This window comes from Telmatherina bonti (genome assembly GCF_933228915.1).
Source record: "Telmatherina bonti genome assembly, chromosome: 18".
NCBI classification, from domain to species: Eukaryota; Metazoa; Chordata; class Actinopteri; order Atheriniformes; family Telmatherinidae; genus Telmatherina; species Telmatherina bonti.
In genome coordinates, this window is record NC_136616.1 from 13,639,803 (window position 1) to 13,660,260 (window position 20,458).

Consider the following 20,458-nt stretch of genomic DNA (forward strand, 5'->3'; position numbering starts at 1 on the left):
TTGTGTTTTTGCTTTTGAAATAGTTTGGTTTTGTATTTGATGTGATCTGCACCACCTGCCCTCCCATTTGGGCTCATATTGTTTCTTTTTCTCTTGATATGGGAATATAAAATTTCCCAAAACTTATTTTCGGTTTTTGGCACGCTTTTGTTTTATGTTGTGGCCCTTACCCCTAGAAAGCTGGGTTGTTACAACCGCGGACAGGTTGCCAGTCCACTGCAGTGAATAAGCAACTGAACAGGGGAAACTAATACAGTGGCTTATAAGTGTATGTTATCAGAAATGTTTATGTTAGAGCAACAGTCAGTGTATTGATGATGCATTATAGCTAATATTTGCAGCACTAAAAAGTTTGCTCTCCCATATATGTGGAAAATGTTGAGGCATCTTGGAGATTTGGCATAAAGCAGTGAATGAAAAATGTTTTGAAGTAAAATATGAAACAAAAAAGATTCATTGTCAAGTATGAGCATTTTTTCAACACTTCCTTGATGTATTGAGCTGATGATTTATTTGGATGTTAAAGGGCTGTTTTTGTTGTTAGTTTGGAAGTTGTTATGCATTTGGATGGTAATAGGTGTGTAAATAATTTGTGGGGTTTAATCTTCTCTAACAAAATATGTGGTATTAAACATTTCATTTTATTCATTCTCCTATATTGCAATTTATGCTTTTTCTGCAGCTATTTTTCAGGCATCTTGTGTCAAAAGTTTATGTAATATGAAAAGATGTCACTCAGTCACATTCCAGGAGGGAGAAGGACTCAGACACAAGACTAAGGAAGAAGGAGTAAATTAATAACATGGATTTTAATTTAAATTAAACAGCAGCAGAAGAAGAAATGTATAAATGTAGGTGCAGCAATATTTTAAAAAAGGCAAAGTCAACAGAACAACAGAGGCAAACAATGACAAGGATTTCTCGTCTCATCTCATCTTCGTGCCGCTTATCCAGGGTCGGGTCGCGGGGGCAGCCGCCTAAGCAGGGAAGCCCAGACTTCCCTCTCCCCAGCCACATTTGCCAACTCTGCGGGGGGGATCCCCAGGCGTTCCCAGGCCAGCCGAGAGATATAATCCCTCCAGCATGTCCTGCGTCTTCCCCGGGGTCTCCTCCCAGAGGGATGTGCCTGGAACACCTCACCAGGGAGGCGTCCAGGAGGCATCCTCACCAAATGCCTGAGCCACCTCAACTGGTTCCTCTCCATGCGGAGGAGCAGCGGCTCTACTCTGAGCCCCTCCCGGATGACCGAGCTCCTCACCCTATCTCTAAGGGTGAGCCCAGCCACCCTGCGGAGGAAACTCATTTCAGCCACCTGTATACGAGATCTTGTTCTTTCGGTCACTACCCACAGCTCATGACCATAGGTGAGGGTAGGAACGTAGATCGACTGGTAAATCGAGAGCTTCGCCTTCTGGTTCAGCTCCTTCTTCACCATGACAGACTGGTGCAGAGTCCGCATTACTGCAGACGCCGCACCGATCCGTCTGTCGATCTCACGCTCCACCCTTCCCTCACTCGTGAACAAGACCCAGAGATATTTAAACTCCTCCACTTGAGGCAAGACCTGACTCCCGACCCGGAGAGGGCAAACCACCCTATTGGCTGAGGACCATGGTCTCAGATTTGGAGGTGCTGATTCCCATCCCAGCCGCTTCACACTTGGCAGCGAATCGCTCAAGTGAGAGCTGGAGATCACGACCAGATGAAGCCAACAGGACCACGTCATCTGCAAAAAGCAGGGACCCAATCCTGAAGCCACTGAGCCGGATCCCCTCAACACCTCGGCTGCGCCTAGAAATTCGGTCCATATAAGTTATGAACAGAATCGGTGATAAAGGGCATCCTTGGCGGAGTCCAACCCTCACCGGAAACAAATCCGACTTACTACCGGCAATGCAAACCAAGCTCTGACACCTGTCGTACAGGGACCGGACAGCTCGCACAAGGGGGTCCGGTACCCCATACTCCCGGAGTACCCCCCACAGGAGCCCCCGGGGACACGGTTGAATGCCTTCTCCAGGTCCACAAAGCACATGTAGACTGGTTGGGCAAACTCCCATGCCCCCTCCAGGACCCCAAAGAGGGTATAGAGCTGGTCCACTGTTCCGCGGCCAGGACAAAAACCGCACTGCTCCTCCTCAATCCGAGATTCGACTATCCGGACCCTCCTCTCCACGACTCCTGAATAGACCTTACCAGGGAGGCTGAGGAGTGTGATTCCCCTGTAATTGGAACACACCCTCCGGTCCCCCTTCTTAAAAAGGGGGACCACCACCCCAGTCTGCCAATCCAGCGGCACTGCCCCCGATGTCCACGCGATGCTGCAGAGGCGTGTCAGCCAGGACAGCCCCACAGCATCCAGAGCCTTAAGGAACTCCGGGCGGATCCGCCAAGGAGCTTTTTGACCACCTCAGCAACTTCAGCCCCAGAGATAGGAGAGTCCACCCCTGAGTCCCCCAGCTCTGCTTCCTCATCGGAAGACGTGTTGGTAGGATTGAGAAGGTCTTCGAAGTATTCCTTCCACCGACCCACAACGTCCCGAGTTGAGGTCAACAGCTCCCCATCTCCACTGTACACAGTGTCGATGGAGCACTGCTTCCCCCTCCTGAGCCGCCGGATGGTGCACCAGAATCGCCTCGAAGCCATCCGGAAGTCTTTCTCCATGGCCTCGCCGAACTCCTCCCATTCTCCCACAAGGATTTCACACTGAACAAAACAGACACCAGAGACACACTGAAGGAAGTAACTTAATAAATAGCAGGTGTTGCATTCAAAGACAGAAACCTGATGGGATTTAAGAGCAAAAACAAAGTTAACGGGAATGGTCAAAGGAAGCACAAACTTCGAAATACAACAGGGAGTGAAGTTAAACTAAATGCAGAATAGTACAAAGAGACAGGAGAAAGGCAACATCTATGAATATGGCTTTAGTGTTGGGGGTGAAGAGTGGGCAAGACTTTATCAATGGTCATATACTAAGAGAGGAAATAATTGCGTTCCTCTCTTACACACTCACATGCATTGCTGTGGTAACTGTGATAGTTAATAATCTGGATCACCTTGTGGAAATATTTGCAAGTTCAAAAAGTCCATGACTGCGATGGACTGGCGAGCTGGCCAGGGTGTACCCTGCCTTCCGCCCAAAGACTGCTGGGATAGGCTCCAGCTTCCCCATGACCCTTCGTTGGACAAAGCGGTTAGGATGATGAATAAATGAATGTAGAGTCCATGCTAATGGACCATGTTAGTCATTGTTCTTTGTAGTATGTAGCAATTGATGTGGTGGGAGGGGGTCCAGTGGCTTTCTCCCTATTGGTGATGATGGTAGACAGGATCCATGTATGTGACCCTAATGGCTTGTGTAGCTAGCTCCATGTTGGGAGCTGTAAGGGAGGCTGACATTGGGGATGTGGCATGTCAAAATATCTCTCAGACTGGTTATAAGGCTATATTTCTTGAGATTTTTCTTATTTTACAATAAATTAATAGCTTCGCTAACTTTCTGTTTACATGAAACTGGATTGTGTAGCTCGAGCTCAGTCATCACAAGGCATCTTAGGTTTTGAGGTACCTGCTGGGCGTCTTTAGTAATAGTATTTTTTCAGCTCCATCGTGAAAATTTTGATTACTTGAGTGGTGTGGGCCCTAAATTAACTCACAGAAAGCTGAATGTGGCATAATCGAATGCTAGCATATAGCTAGATGCTGCCTAGCTTCGAGCTAACATCAGGTTAATGGCCTTATAAGCTGTAGGAAATCACATTTAAATTTACTTTTAACTGTTGAAGTGACAGTGGTGGACACCCTCTAGCTCCTCCCCTGCAACCAAAAAAACTGGACAAATAAACAGTGCATAACATGAGTCAATGAAATCATAGAAACACATTAAAAACCAACATCCAGCTAAATTCACACACAATGGCTAGAGTTACATTACGTTTTTTTATATGGAAATTAATAATTCTGAATTAAATATTTCCGAATTAAAGTTTTGTCTTCAGTTTTACATGGAAATAGTGATTCCAAATTGAGGTTTACATGGTAAATACATTTATTTGTCTGTATTTATTTCTGCTTTAGATCCGTGCATTGGGAAGGACTCTGATTGGATAGGGGGCAGACATGAGTAAACTCCACTTCCTGCTTTTCGTCTTTTCAGATATAACGGAAAACCACAATAAGAACTATTTTCGCTTTGATTTTGATAATGATTTTGAAGCACCATCTCAACATAAGCTTCTCGACCACTTCGCTTTTTTCAGCAGCTAAGAAGGTGAAGAAAGATAAAGTACCAGGGATGGGAGGCAAATGATCGGAATATATGCGTTATCGGGACAGGACAAGGTAATGAGCGAGTGCCAAATTATCGGAATTAACTTAAGCAAAATGAATGTTCCCATGATAGAGGGATTAATCAGTTCAGATTCAAAATGGGAATAAAACAGCCACTTACCTTTAAAATCGTTGAGTTAAAAATGGTCACTTCCATTCAGAATTAGGTGTTTACATGGTTATTTTTTGCCTATTTAAAGCAGATTTAACTTTTATTCGGAATTAAAGAGGGATTAAAACTCTCATGTTAACGTGGCCAATGACACTCAGACCTTCCCTCAAATGTTAATTAACCTGCAGGTCTTTCTTAATCAATACTTTTTGGACAGTATTTACTCTCTGGTCTTGTTTAGTGTCTTTTGTTTAGAAAGTAATTCTTTTAAAAGATCATGCAGCTCTTACACATGGTTCAGGTCAGTGATTAATTAACACATAATAATTCCTTTCCACCTGAATAAACTCACCTTAGTGTGTCCCCCATCCTTCCCATCTTCTCCCCTTATTAGAAGAGTTTCTCTCAAGAGTTTCTCAAGTGTGCGTGTTTGTGTGAATTTCTTTGTGGAAAGTGTTGAGGGATCAGATGACTTTAAAAACTCTTCTCTCAACACTGCCTTACTCTCTCTGACCTCCAACTTCGATTGATGTCATTTCGTGCCCTTTAAGGCCCGGGAGGGCTTCCATTTCTTCGCTCACACACATACATAAACACACTTACAGGCATGGAGAGATTGTTAGAGTATCATTACATCTTCTGACCTTACAGTTAAGGCGGCAAAGTCATATCATTAGTTCATGACTCCCCCGAAGGATAGCTTGTTGGTGCATGTACAGCTTTGCAGTGTCTCTACAGGAGATGTATATCTCCTTTTTTTTAGAGTAACATGTTAATTCAGTGCTTTTATTTAGCATTTATGTCGCTTTCTTTCAAAGACAAATGGAAACACATTCAGGAGGTCTTAATGGAATATATCTGATACAGTTTGGTTAAAATATTACAGAATTAGAACTCCCCACTCTCTTTCTTCTGTTGTGTTACTTTAGATGGACAGTGAAGTTCTCTACAACAATGTAAAACTACATTTGAAAACAAATTACTTAGATTACACTTAGATTACAATAGCAACTAGAAAAGCACTCAGAGAGCGCAGACCTCCGCCAAGCATATTGTGATTAAGACCCAACATAACTTCAAAGTGATCCAGAATCCCGGATCTCCACCAAAATGTAATCATTTGTAATCATTTGCTCCTTGTGAGAACCCCAACATTGTGCACAAACAAATTCGGACGAAAACATAGCCTCCTTGGCGATGGTAATTACAAGCACGTATAGCAAAGTATAGTAGAGTGCACTACAGATAACAACACTGACTGAATGTAAACCCAACAATAAAGGTAGATTGTCGCATTCTAGACTTTCTGTCAGTCCATTTCCCTTTGTTTTGTTTTTCTATTTGCTAAAGGAACATTGAGTAAGAATTACACTCATCTACTGCTGAAATTGTGTATCACATTCAAACAGAGGTGTATAATCCAGGTGCCAAAAAGTAAAAGTCCTGTCCAGCAGCTGTTCCAACCAGTCACTAAACCAGCTGAATTTAATTAGCTCGGCTCCAACGTAATGTAGATCAGTAGCCTGTTGGTGACAGCACCTGTTGTAAAAGCACAGGAAAATCCAAAAACATGGCAGGACTTTTACTTTGTAGCACCTGGACTATGTATTTTAGCACCTCGACTTTTTGAACAGATATTGCGACAGTAGCTGCATGAAAAAGCTTCAACAATGCCAATAAACCCATGTCATTCCACACTTCATCGACTGTTCACTGTGATGAGGAGGTTTAAACGCTGGTTTTCAGCAACAGTACAGCCAGACTAAAAGGCAGTGGGAAGGCTATATTTACTTTGACAAAAAGCTTTGGCAGCTACTGCAACCATGTGAACATCCACTTCTGCACCAACGAAGCTGGTGTTTTCTACCAGCCAATGGTAATTCTCAACCCTTTCTAACAAAACACAATGAACAAAGTTAGCTTTAGGCTAATTCAGGTGGAACAACTGATGCACTTATGGAGGAGAAAGCTACAATTCAGCATCATATTTTAAATTTTTCTCCTTGTTTAGCTCCTCCCACCTGGGGCAGACTAGCCTCATGTTCAGTCTCTTTTTTTTTTTTTTTGGGTCAAGCTGCCTTTTAGGTGTCCTTTTTCTCCTTCTTGGCGGTGATGAAAATGGCCGCATGTGCTGTTCCTGCATTTTTCTAAATGACAATTGAACAGATTTTCCAACTTACCGAGGTAGTAAGCCTCTTTCACTGATCCACTCTGGCGTCTCAATCACTGTGTGATGGCTAGCAGGGAAAACATGTTCTTATTCCACTTCGGTGTTTTTTTATCCCATAACAGTGTCTGTAGTTTCAAGGTGGCCGACTGTCAATGCACCTTTCTACCGGCTTACCCATCATATGTATTAACATTTCTAAAAATCGTGATTACTAGCTGTGGTCATAACACACCATTGATCACACACATATAAATGAGGACATCAGTAAACAAAAAAATATTACACAATGTCCATTCAAAGCTAATGCTAACAACTGTAGCTATATTAGATGTTAAGAGGTTTATGGTTTCTAGTTCAGCTGAGGGCGCTCTGGCTGAGGAAATTTGCTTGTTTTAATCATAATCACTTATCAATATGAACATTCTTCAAACCTTTTATAATATTTTCTGCTGTTAAGTTGCTATTTTGTTATTGCCAGACTGTTCATTTGTTTAGTACTGTTTCCAAGGTTCCTGATAACCTGTTGGTGTGTGGGACTGTAATTAACGACACACCACATCTGCATGTGTGACGTTTTTGCAGTTTCGTAGGAAATACTGGGAAACCATTGTATGGCTAAGGTGTGCTGCAGTGGTTTTCTCCTTATTAATGTATGAAAAATGTCTTGTATTAGCTTAAACTCCTCAATAATGCAACATTACTGTCGTTATGTTCTTTTCAGGCATTTTGGTTGGTAAAAACCAAATCTCACTAAATCTGTCGGAGATTTTTCCTCGTTCACTTCTGACCTGTTATGGAGGTGGAGAGAGTCTATGCCACTGTCTGCATTTTAACTGTGCCCTTCATGCTATCCGCAGAATAAATCTGCAGATTCTGATCCCTGGTGAGACGTTGCTGTCTGTCTGCAACCATTCAAAATCGCTACACTGCAAACAATAATATATAGAAACTTTGGTTTTCCAACTGCAGAAAACAAACGAATTTCTTGCTTTTTCTCTCTTTTTCTCAGCTTAAAGTGTAAAGCACTGACTGCTAGAACTTCATTCAGGTTTTCCAAATACAACTTTAGCATTTGAAATAATTTTCTTGAGAAACTATTTCCCTACAGCCAAACCATCTTCCATTTGCTCTTTCTGATCCAATAAAACACTAGAAAAAGCACAGGTCGTGTATTACTAGCTCACCTCTTATTGAAGTGACCTATAAAGTTGCTTTTCAAAAGTAAACAAGTTCCAACTTCTAACTTCTGCGGTACAGCAAATTCAGGATGATTAAATGAAGTTTTACATGTGGAAATAAAGATCCAGAGGCTGAATTACAGTAATTTGAGCTATTCTGATGTAATAATGCTGTGATGTAAGAGAACTGTGCAAATCTTAGTCTCTACTCTGTCCTCATCTTCCCTTGTCCTGGCATCTGCAAAGCTGAGGGTCCCAGCTGTCTGCGGGGATTATAAAAATTAAAGGATGATGCATGTAGATGCATGTTATGGTACAGATTGTCTCAGCTTCCCACAGAGTGTTTCAGTCAAATTTCAGTCTCCCTGCAGTAGAAATGTCGGCGTTTCGTGTAATTGTTTTAATCCAATACAGCAAGTTTGGAATATTAAAAGTACTCTGGTGGATTTGAAAGGTCAAGATATATATTTACACAAACGTGTACCTCAGTGTGCCTGCGTTGTACTTTGAGTACAACACAGGTACTCAGGTACTTAAATCCCTAACCAGTGATTTAATTATATAATCCTCACATTAGCGATATTTTAGTAAAAATAATTAAATAAAAAATTCTAAATAAAATGTATTTTCAAAGATGCAATAAAACAAACAGGAACTAATTATTTGACTTTTTGATTGACTGTTAATAACAAAGTGCTGCTTCGTCATTTGATATGCAGAAACTTTTTTTTTATTTTTTTTTTTTTTTATGAATTTTTCATTAAGGTCAATATTAAGTGACTTTTTAAAAGAAAAAAAATATTCCTCAAAATACTGATGAGGTACAAGGTCAAAAATAAAGATTAATTTTAAATTTAGCCCATTGTCCAAAAACCTTCAGAAAGCATGGAAACCAGTGTTCATGTCAGTTTCAAAAGATAGCAATAAATTTGAATCATGTTTCTGCTGAGGCCTGAAAAATGACAGAACAGTGCAGGATGTGTCATATTTGCATCAAATTGTAAAATTATGCAGAACAAGGCTGCAATATGTCACATCTGTGTGACGCGTCATTGCCATTTCTCAATGAGAAAGATGTTTTTTTCTCACTCAGAAATTGAAAAATATGGAAACAAGTCACTTCCACATCCAACCAAATATTTTACAAAAACATATTGGGTGTGAGCTCCACCATGGTGCCATTTATGGTGCATGGTGCTTTTAGGGGTATTAAGAATCATCCTAATTTTAGCTTTAATTATGGACATGTTTATGGGTCAGATTCAAATCTGGAATCTGTACAATAAAGTTGTCAGGTTTGGGTTTTTGAAGAAATTTTACAGTAAAAAAGTGCAACAGATAAGTAAATCAGCAATCGTGTTCATGTAATGGCCAGTTTTCAACAGAACTGCATGCTTAAAAAGCAAATGTATCTCTCATTGCCTTGTTCTTTCCAATGTGCCACTGATCAGGTGAACAAAGGATATGATATGAAGCAATCACTGTGCTTTATATTTGCTGGTATGGAACGTATGAGGCACCGCATACGTTAAGGTACATTTTCAAGGTGAGGAAATGTGGATAAGTAATGCTCTCAGACAGTTATACCATTGCCTCTCCTCACTTTGTTTTTGCACTGTAAAGATTTCTCAAGGGCAACTAAATGTGTTCACATCATCTGCTTTTGAATCAGACAAAATCTCTATTATTCCTGTTGGCATTTCTTTGAAGTCCACAAGAGATTGAACACCACAAGCTTCAGTGATGACTGGGGCTCTGGAAGAGCTTAAAGTAATCAATGCAGAAAGATTACCAATAAAACCCACAATCGAGGGTGTATTCACTTATCATGGAGTTTTTTTTTTCTTCTTTGTATCTATTTCAGGCTAGTTTAAGTCCTTCATTTCTTCAAATCCATACAGCCTTAACCATGTGTTCATGTGCCGAACTAGACATGACAGTCTACTCCTTTAAAGTAAACTTTAAATTAATGCGGTTATTGAGTCTGTTAGTCTTTAACTTACAAGCACTTAACTCAAAGACTGCAACAGTGCAGGAAAGACAACAGTTTTCTTTTATTTAGTTTATTTTGTAGCAAATGAAATCAAGTTATAAGAAGGATGTGTAATGGGGGTGGGGAGGACTGTTTTAATTGGATTTACCCTTATTGCTCTAAATTGGGAAAACACCAGATGTATGTACTGTAATTGCTTGCTTACTTAGGGTGATGAATTTTAAAAGGTTTAATTATTTTCTCAGCTTGACTAATTTTGTAACTCCCTGCAGACATCTTTATCAAGTTGGGAGCATCTGTTGGCAAACATTCATAAAAATGCTGTTAAGAGCAATTATAGATTTTTAAAACAAGATCAACAATAGTTTGAGTTTGATTTATAATAGTCAGATTAGTCCCTTCTTTGGAAAACCATGACTTTAAAAGATTAAAGGAAGAACGGTTTGCTTGATTAATGTCATTTTCACAACTAATACTCCACTAGTCTGTTTGATTTAGTACCAAGTTAAACCTGGGGTTGCAACATTCAGTGGATCTCACACTGCATTTAGTCAAACTAACCAAACCTTCTTTCTTTTTCTTTTTCTCTCCCTCTTTTTCTCTCTACAAGGTGTTTTTCTGTTCTCTTTCTGTCCCTCTTCTATCCTCTCCGGTCCAGCAATACAAACTTTATAATACAAAAAATTATGCAATATAAATAGAAAAATAAAATAAGAATCCAGAATATCAAGGGGACCATTATATCTATAATGCTTCTCTTTGCAAAGTAAATTTCCCCAGCGGAACACAGCATCCAAAACAAAATTAGAAAAAAAAAACAAAAAACAACCAAACCTTTTGAAAATCAATTTCTCCTCCCTGACTGAGGTGGCGCAACATCAAAATTACTGAATAAAAAAAACGAGACAAACTATAAGCAAGAAAACTGCTAATCTGTTGGTTAAAGTTGGGAAACTTCAGTCCCAAACAAACCAGGCTTTCCAAGCAAACAAACTGGTTTCAGTTGAAAGGTGCCTACTCTGAATGCACTCTAAAGAACCATTTATGCTCAACTACATACGTAAATGGGGAAGTCCGTTCAAACATTGTCAGAAAGCACCGCTCTGATACTTCCAAGCATCTTTACATTGTTTGCATAGTTAATAAGTGAGTTCACCCACAAGTGGGCAGTGACAGTGATATCATAAACTGTGTGTAAAAGATGGACGGAGCCTCCGTGATGTCACCCGCAGGTACCATTCACAAAGTGTAGGGCAGTTCTGTACCAAGTGGACACCCCTGCCCACACTGCAACACCACCACCACCAAAAGCTCGCCTGGTGACAACAGTGGCTGATGCATAGCGCTCTCCCTGACGTCTCCAACATCGTTGCCGGCCATCATTTCTGCTCAGTGTGAATCGACTTTCATCAGAGAACAGCACTGAGGCCCACTGGTTCCTCGTCCAGCGTAAATGCTCCCTGGCCCATGCAAGACGATGATGCCTGTGCCTGGTGGTGTGGTCAGGTACCCGTGCAGGTCGTCTAGCACGCAGACCACGCTGATGGAAACGGTTTCGAATGGTCTGACGTGACACTTGGGTGCCTCTCACCTCTCTTAAACGTGCCTGGAGTTGAGTGGCATTCATCATCCGGTTTCTCAGGGCAGTGTTCACAATGTAGTGGTCATCAGCACGGGATGTGGCCAAAGGACGTCCACTTCTAGGCCTTTCTGTGACTCTTCCAGTCTCTCTATCTCTGTTGCAACCTGCTGATGACACTCTGTGACACTCCAAGCTCAGTGGCCACTTCTGTCTGAGAACGTCCTGTTTGAAGCATCGCAATGGCAATTCAATTCAATTCAACTTTATTTATATAGCGTCAAATCACGGCAATGCCATCTCAAGACGCTTTACAGACAGAGGGGAAAACATAACGAAGGCCAATTCATAACAGCCTATATAAGGAAACCAACAGATTGAGTTGAGTCCAACTCAATCTCCCATCCTGAGCAAGCACACTGGCAACAGTGGGAAGGAAAAAACTCCCTTTTAACAGGAAGGAAACCTCCGGCAGAACCCGGCTCAGGACAGGCAGCCATCTGCCTCTGCTGTGTGGGGGGAAGAGGACAGAAAGACAACAGACAACAGGAACTGCTACTCCCGGCCAGGGAGACCTGCTGAGACAGGAGACATACATGTTAATGATGCAACACTGTTATGGGGGGGGGGGGTAAAAGAAAGAGATAAAGAGAAAAAGAAAGAAGCTCAGTGTATCAGGAAATGTCCCTCAGCAGTCTAAACCTATAGCAGCATAACTAAGGGATGCTAACCATCCCTAGCTATAGGACTTATCAAAAAGATAAGTCTTCAGCCTAGTCTTAAAGGTGGGGAGGGTGTCTGCTTCCCTAACACTAACTGGGAGCTTATTCCATAAGAGAGGGGCCTGATAACCAAAGGCTCTGCCTCCTGCTCGGCTCTTTGAGACTCTAGGAACCACAAGTAAGCCTGCAGTCTGCGAACGAAGTACTCTACTTGGTATATAAGGAACAATGAGGTCTTTGATATATAGTGGTGCCTGGTTGTGGAGGGCTTTATATGTAAGGAGAAGGATTTTAAATTCTATTCTAGATTCAACAGGCAGCCAATGAAGAGAGGCTAAAACTGGAGAAATATGATCTCTCATGCTGGTTCTGGTCAGGACTCTGGCTGCAGAATTCTGGATCAGCTGAAGGCTTTTCAGGGCATATTTAGGACAGCCCAGTAATAGAGAGTTACAGTAATCTAGTCTCGAAGTAACAAAAGCGTGAACCAGTTTTTCTGCATCACTCCGAGACAGAATGTCCCTAATTTTGGCTATATGACGTAAATGAAAGAAGGCTGTTTTAGTAACCTGCTTAATATGTGGGCCAAAGGACAGGTCAGGGTCAAATATTACTCCAAGGTTTCTCACTGTAGCACTGGAAGCTAAAGTAATGCCATCCAGGTTCATTACAAAACCGGAAAATTTAGCTCTGAGTTTTTCAGATCCAACGAGAATTACTTCAGTCTTATCTGAGTTTAAGAGGAGAAAATTTCTAGACATCCAAGTCTTTATGTCTATGAGACAATTTTGTAGCCTATTGGGCTGATTTGTTTCATCTGGTTTAAAGGATAAGTATAGTTGAGTATCATCTGCATAACAATGAAAGTTTATTCCATGCTGTCTAATAATTTTGCCTAAAGGGAGCATATATAGTGTGAAGAGTATTGGTCCAAGTACAGAACCTTGAGGAACTCCATGACTTACTGTAGTTTGGGAGGAGGACTTGTCATTTACATGAACAAACCTAAGTCTATCAGATAAATATGATTTAAACCAGCTTAACGCTGTACCTGTAATTCCAATCACCTGTTCTAGTCTTTGTAACAGAATGTTATGATCGACTGTATCAAATGCAGCACTAAGATCAAGCAAGATAAGTACGGACACAAGTCCTTTGTCTGAGGCCATAAGAAGGTCATTAGTAACTTTCACCAATGCTGTCTCAGTACTATGATGAGCTCTAAATCCTGACTGAAACTCCTCGCATAAATTATTTCTGCTCAGGTGGGCATGTAGCTGAGCTGAAACTATTTTCTCCAGAATTTTGGACATAAACGGGAGGTTAGATATAGGTCTATAATTTGCTATCACCTCTGGATCCAGAGATTGCTTTTTAAGTAAAGGCTTGATTACAGCAGTTTTAAATGATTGTGGTACATATCCTGTCACTAAAGACATATTGATAAGATTTAGTAGTGATGTGAATGGCAAGGGACTGTTGTTCCACTGTTAGGTGTCGTCTTGGTCTCATGATGTCAAAATGTGAACAGCATGATGAGGACAACTGTTTAAACACCAGCTCTAATTGAACCAGGACATTTATTGGTCAATTCAAGGATCACACACCTGCCGTGATTTTTGCCATTAAGCTCCTTGTTAGAGAACAGCAACTTGTGCAAAATTTATTGAAACATTTAACAGTTGGACATGTGCATTTAAAAGCTTAGAGAAGATCACATTAAGTTCACCTGTACAGGTTTGAATGCATTTTAGGCTTGTTGTGAAATTTCACCCAAAAGCTGAATATCCCTAACTTTTTGTGAATAGTGTATATATTAAAAGCAGTATTTCCTAACTTTTTTCACGTGTAAGAAAATTAGAGAAAAGTTTTTTATAGACTGTTTATAGACAGTTTAATGTTTCCATCTCTGGCCATAGATGCCAATGAGTTAATTGCTAGTGGTGGGCCAATAATTAACACTATCTAGCTGCTCAACTATTCAACATAGACAGCAAAATAACTACAGGGCTACCGTGTTTGGCGTACATCAAAATATGTACACCGGTATGTTTTGATCATCATAAAATTAATGATGGACTGTCACATTTGGTGCAAATCTCAGTATGAGTGGAAATGAGCTGCTTGGCAGAGGTCTGCGCTCTCCCAGTGCTTCTCTACTTCATTATGGTTTAGGGAACAAAACTTAGGGGAAAACGTGTTTTTTTTTCTTTTCTTTTTTTTCATTTTTAATTTCAAAGAAGAATTTCATTTCCTGTTTCATTTCTTCTGAGATCCGTACACTTTGTGCTTTCCGTTTGTCTTATCTGTACTTACATTTGGCTTCACTTCACCCTGAAATTGTGATGATTACTGCCTGCTTCACACTCTTTCTCAAGCCTGGTAGACAAACTAAGATTTACTGTTTATAGCATTAAAAGAAAAAAGTGGAGGAAAAAGAGACAATTAAGCAAAACAGACTCCAGTCGCTGTTTGAACGTAATGTTTTGTAGCATTTCAGAGTCGATGGAAGACAGCAGATATAAAAAACGCAGACATTAATCACTCATGTTAAAAACTTTATTGTTCACTATTAATAAATAACATGTTGTTCAAATGAATTTTCTAATTTCTGAGATGTTGAAATGCTCTTTGTGTTCAGTCAGATTGCTGTCACAACTGACTGCTTTTATCATTATACAAATCTCTTCTTTTCCTACTGGTATTTGTTGACCCCTCTTAAGGGCCCCCACTTCTACATGCTGCTGTGATTGAGGTCTGAGAGGGCATAAAGCCGTCAATGCTGAAGGATTATCGATGAAACATCCAGAGGGAGATTTCTGCTGCTCTTCCCACTCAAATAACTACATACACTGTTTGACTTGAAGGTTGTTTAAGTCCATCTGGATTTTAGATTCAATAAAATTTCAGCTTACACGTCCGAATGTAACTTTATAGCTACTTAATTATCAACATATATGGTGCTTGACTTTGATTTCTTGTTGGACTCATTTAATTTTATTCCACTGTACACATTTTCTATAACTGTGATTGTTACACCTTTATGCATTCCCACTGGCTTGTCTATGAGACTGACTTTGGTTCTCAACACTCAATCTCAATGGATTGTATGGACTCTTCACATCCTTGCATGTATGGCTCTTCCATACTGTCAGAGAAAACTCATCACTTTCTGTCTTCATTATAGTCTCCTCTAAATCTAATGCATTGGTCATGCAGATGGAAATTATTGCTAAATCGGGTGCAGCCGTCTTTTAGATTTTATAAATCAATGGAACTGCACATGCTCCTTTAAATATTATAAATACATTTTAAAAAAGCTGTTCATATCTTTAAGTTTGGGTCCATGAGGCCAAATCGTATAAGTAGTGGGACTGATTCAGGATCTGAACAACAATTCTGGACAAGCCTTCACTTGCTTCAGTGCTTTGGATTCCTTTATTCTTCATGACATAGGTATGTGTTAGAAATGTTCCTTCTGTCCCTCCGTCTATCAAAATCACTCTACTGGATTAAGATCTGGTGGCTGCGGAGGTCATTGGAGTACAGTGAACTCACTGTCATGGCCAAGCAAGCAGTAAGAGACGATTTGAGCTTTGTGACACAGGGCATCATCCTGCTGGAAGTTCCCATCATAGGATGCTACACTGTGTTCATTAGGGAATGGACATGGCCAGCCGTAATACTCCGGTAGGCTGTGGTGTTGAAATTACTTCTACTAAGGGGTTTAAGTTGGGCCAAGAAAACATACCTCATACCATCACACCACCAGCAGCCTAAAGCGTTGATACACGGCAGGATGGATCCATGTTTTCATGCTGAAACACTCAGACCAGCCTGATTAGCATCAACATGCATGCTACAAGCTAAGTCACATAAATAACACAGCTAACATCCCTAAATCCACTGAGTTGCTGCCATGTGATTGGCTGATTAGGTATATTTTTTAACAAGCAAAGGATCATGTGTACCTAACATAGAGAAACTTGTAACTGATTCCAAGTTTTTGGCTTGCTGGTAAACCACCATCCTTCTGTTGAAAGACTTTACATTGCAAGTTTAAGATCAATCATGTTTTTTTGTTTTTTTTTTGTTTTTTTAAATAACCATCAGATTGTGACAATAGAGAAGGAAAATAAGAAAACACAACGTCCCCAAGTCCACGAGTACCATGAGTCCATCTGTTTATTTGCACTGAATAAATGTATTTACACTTTATGTTATCAAGAATCCCGTCCACTGGTACAGTGTGTGTCTGATGAGCACATTATCATATTTGTTAACTTTCATCATTTCCAGATTAGATTTAAAAGCTGTGTGAAGCAGGGGTGCCCAAAGTTGGCCATCGAAGGTCACATGTCTACAGGTTTTCCATGTATCGCCCTCATTGCCATTAAATGGATCCAACAGCCAATCAAGTTGCGCACAATGACTGATCAGTTTGAGTCAGGTGTGTTAGAGCAGGGATACATTGAAAAACCTGCGGGATTGTGGTTCTCAAGGACCGCTGGGTCCCCGTGGTGTAAAGTTGACCTTTACACCCTCAAACGGACATTGTAAACTATCGTCATCAAAGTATCCAGGAGTATCCCAGCAGGCACTGCTCTGTCTCAATGGGTGAATCCCAGTATCTCGCCCCAAACAGCTGCTTTTGCAGATGGTTTGGGTATTATCTGTTATTTTCTCCTAATTTAATGGGGTTCGCTTGCTTTTATGGAAGCGATAAACAATTTTATGTGAATCAACATCCTAAATTTTCTTCCAAACACTATGTGAAAGTAGATAAATGAATTATGACTGGATCCAGACCACCAGACAGCCTTATTAGTCAGATTTATTTGTATTCATAGCTTATTTGGGGATATACAGAAGAGAAAAATCTGCTCATAATGCAGGCAAATTCATATTCCTGAGATGTTTCGGTGTGCCTGTGCAGTCAATTGTAACAATCACATTTGGGAAGCCGCCACCGCTCCAAATTGCATTTTGATGTTGGCCTGGACAGTGGCAGTGCAGGAGAAAATGATGTACCTTGCACTTATACCAGCCCACACTTTGGACTTAATGCATCTGAGAGGACTGAGAAAGCTTGCGGTGTTTGTCTTGTTTTCAGCTCTAAAGCACAAGCTTTCTCTTTCCTCTGTGTTTCTGTGCTCGGGTCAGCAGACACAAACAGAAAAGCCTTTCAAATCAAAGGGGAGCATTAGTCTGTATTATTATCATAGGTCGGAAAATCAGCTCAGCCTTGAAAAGCTTATCCCGCTTCGGTCTTTTATCAGCAGCCTCCTCTAACAGCAGCGCAGTAGCTCAACAAACATCCATTACACACTAATAGTTTTTAAGGAGACTAACAGCCTGTTGATTTATTGCAGGTGAAGCTCTCATCGCCAGCTTAATGTGTTATTCTCCAATAGGCTACATTAGGATTTTAGTTTTACTTTCATTATCAAAAATGAAAAAGTAAAGCTAGACACTTACTTAAATTTTCTTTGGAGCAGTTTTGAAGATATTTTTATGTAATTCAAATCAAAACTGATTATTTTAGCCCTTAAGAAGCCTCAAAACTCTGGACTCCATCTATGACTCTGGAGCCATGACACTCACCACTGCCTCTTAAAGCAAAACGTTGGCTGGTCCTCTCCTACCAACATTGATATTTTTCTGTTTTTAAGGTTATCGTTGGAAAACTACCCGCATACATTTTATCCCTATTGAGAGAGCTTTTATCATACTCGTTCCAGTAGCTTTATCATTTTTAAAGTTCCATTTGTTTCCTCAGAGTTCAGAAAAGCAGTCTTGTCTTTTAACGCTGCAGATACATAAAACTCTTCAGTAATCTCTGGGACCACAGATCATCCCATTTTTGTTTTTTTATTGATTTTAAACCTTTATGGTCTGACTTTCTAAATTTGTCATGTAATTGTTTTAGTTAATTATTTTATACTTTTATGCTGCCATGTCATAGATTTCAAACTTTTAATTCCTAAATATATCTATTGATGTAAAGTCATCTGATCTTGTTTTGTTTTATATGTTATATTTGATCATTGTTCTATGTTTATGATGTGTTGCCGTAAACTCGTCAGGCCTGTAAATGAAGTAAATTACGGTGGCCCTGAAGTGTCACAGCAAAACAAAAGCCACAACACAACACAATTAGCCACAACGGAAGTGATTTTCTTTTTTTTTTTTTTTTTTTTTTTCATTTCTCGGGACCACCACAATGGAATTTACATCATCTGAAGTGAGCAGCGATGTAGGTAACACTGGAAGTCAGCTGTTTTCAGTCCTTACAGATGATAAGCTGGAGATCATTTGAAAAAGTCACTGATGGTAAGAAGAAATGAAAATGAATCAAATTATTTAAAACGTTTATTAATATAAGTATTACCTATCATTATTGTCTCAACTGTGATATGTACGCTAATCCCTGAAAATATTTTATTTCTCTGTATTGCATTTTATTATTTCTGTGTTGTTATTCAATAAAACAATTATTTAAAATGAAGTATGCTATCTATAGTTTGTCGCTGTCTTCATTGCGGCATTTAAAGCTCCTCTCTCCAATTTATTGATCTATTTTGACCCGTCTAGACCAGCAATGCACACTAATTTCAGTATGCAGTGTCATCAACACTTACAGTATTTTACTCTGCATTGGATGAGGCCGACGTAGCGCAAAATCCCGGTAGTTTTTACATTCCAGTCAAACTCTTATTTAAGCTATCAAAAATAAGACATATCCGGGTAAAAGAGCACTTCTGCTCACCCTGAAATAAGCATAGGTTTGTTTTTTGCTTTGTTTTTTTGCATCCCCATCTTTTCCACAACCAGTTTCACGTTTCTGGGACTTTATCAGGCAACAGGCTGAGATGGTCGGTTTGGTCTATGTAAATAGCCACATACCACGAACATACAATAACTCCTGATTTACACAATTGAAACAATAATTACAATGCATACTGACAATATTTTAATCATTTTTTTATTTTTATTTTTTTACCATCAGTGCTTTCTTTTCTTCTCGGACATTTTCGAACAATCTCCCGTTTATCATCTGTAAGGACTGAAAACAGCTGACTTCCCGTGATGTTACGTACGTCGCTGCTCACTTCAGATGATGTCAATTCCATTGTGGTAGAAATAAAAATAATTTAAAAAATCACTTCCGTTGTGGCTAATAGTGTTGTGTTGTGGCTTAATGTGTTGTGTTGTGGCTTAATGTGTTGTGTTGTGGCTTAATGTGTTGTGTTGTGGCTTAATGTGTTGTGTTGTGGCTAATTGTGTTGTGTTGTGGCTTTTGTTTTGCTGTGACACTTGAGGGCCACTGTAGTAAATAACAAGTTAAAATAAAGGTTTAAAAAAATTCTTTGGCGCTTGATTCAAAGTCGCTCATTTTGCATTAAAATTATGCCAAGACTGTTTCTTTCTTTAACCATTTGAGTGCCGTTCCTATCTTTTGGGTTACTGCCTGAAAGTTGTATACCGATTATGAAATGAGTATATTTGCAACCACCAGGGGTATTTAAGCACTTTTCGAGAGAAAACTTGAGATTTTTTATCCATCCATCCATTTTCTTAACCACTTAGTCCAATTAAGAGTTATGGGGCAACTGGAGTCCATAGCAGTAATCATTGGGCAAGAGTCAGGCTACAGCCTGGACAGGTCACCAGTCCATCACAGGGCCAACACAGAGAGACAAACAACCATTCACACTCACTCCTTTAGAGTAACCAATTAACCTAATATGCATGTCTTTGGATGGTGGGAGGAAGTTGGAGTACCAGGAGAGAACCTACACATACACGGGGAGAACATGCAAACTCCACAGTCTACACAGAAAAGCCACCGTTCAAACCTTGCTCGAGCCAAAGCTCAAACCAGTGACCTTCTTGCTGTGAGGCCACAGTGCTAACCACTACACCACCATGCAGCCCATGCAGATATTTTATCAAGGTGTGTAAATATTAGTTTAGTTATATGTTACTGGTGAAGGGTAAGCAAGGATGCCACAATCGCACAAATGGAAAACATTTCAGGTTCACCTAAAAAAATAACACTTTCAGGTTGAGGATGAATATTTCTTTTTGGTCTTTGGTTTCTTTTTCAGCTCGCGAGATGTGACGAGTAAGGGAGGGGGCTTACATAACAAATAGTAGGGCTGTGACGATATGCTTTTGTCCCGATTCGATTCGATTCTGTTTTTTTGGGTGCCGATTCGATTTAAATTGCGATTCTCAATATTCTTCAATATTGATAATTTTTGTAATTAAAAACTTTTTTTTTTTTTTTTATAAAACTTCTTTTTGGTAGTAATTTTTCTTGATTTCAGTTAGGAAAAAACAACACAGTAGCCAGATCATCATTCTGC

At 40.0% G+C, this 20,458-nt stretch overlaps 1 protein-coding gene across 1 annotated transcript in view; it reads left to right on the forward strand.

Moving 5' to 3' along the window:
- htr2cl1 (5-hydroxytryptamine (serotonin) receptor 2C, G protein-coupled-like 1) overlaps positions 1-20,458 on the forward strand; it is a gene marked incomplete at both ends in the record, with an annotated part of 52,116 nt that overhangs the window by 23,239 nt on the left and 8,419 nt on the right. The window lies entirely within an intron of this gene.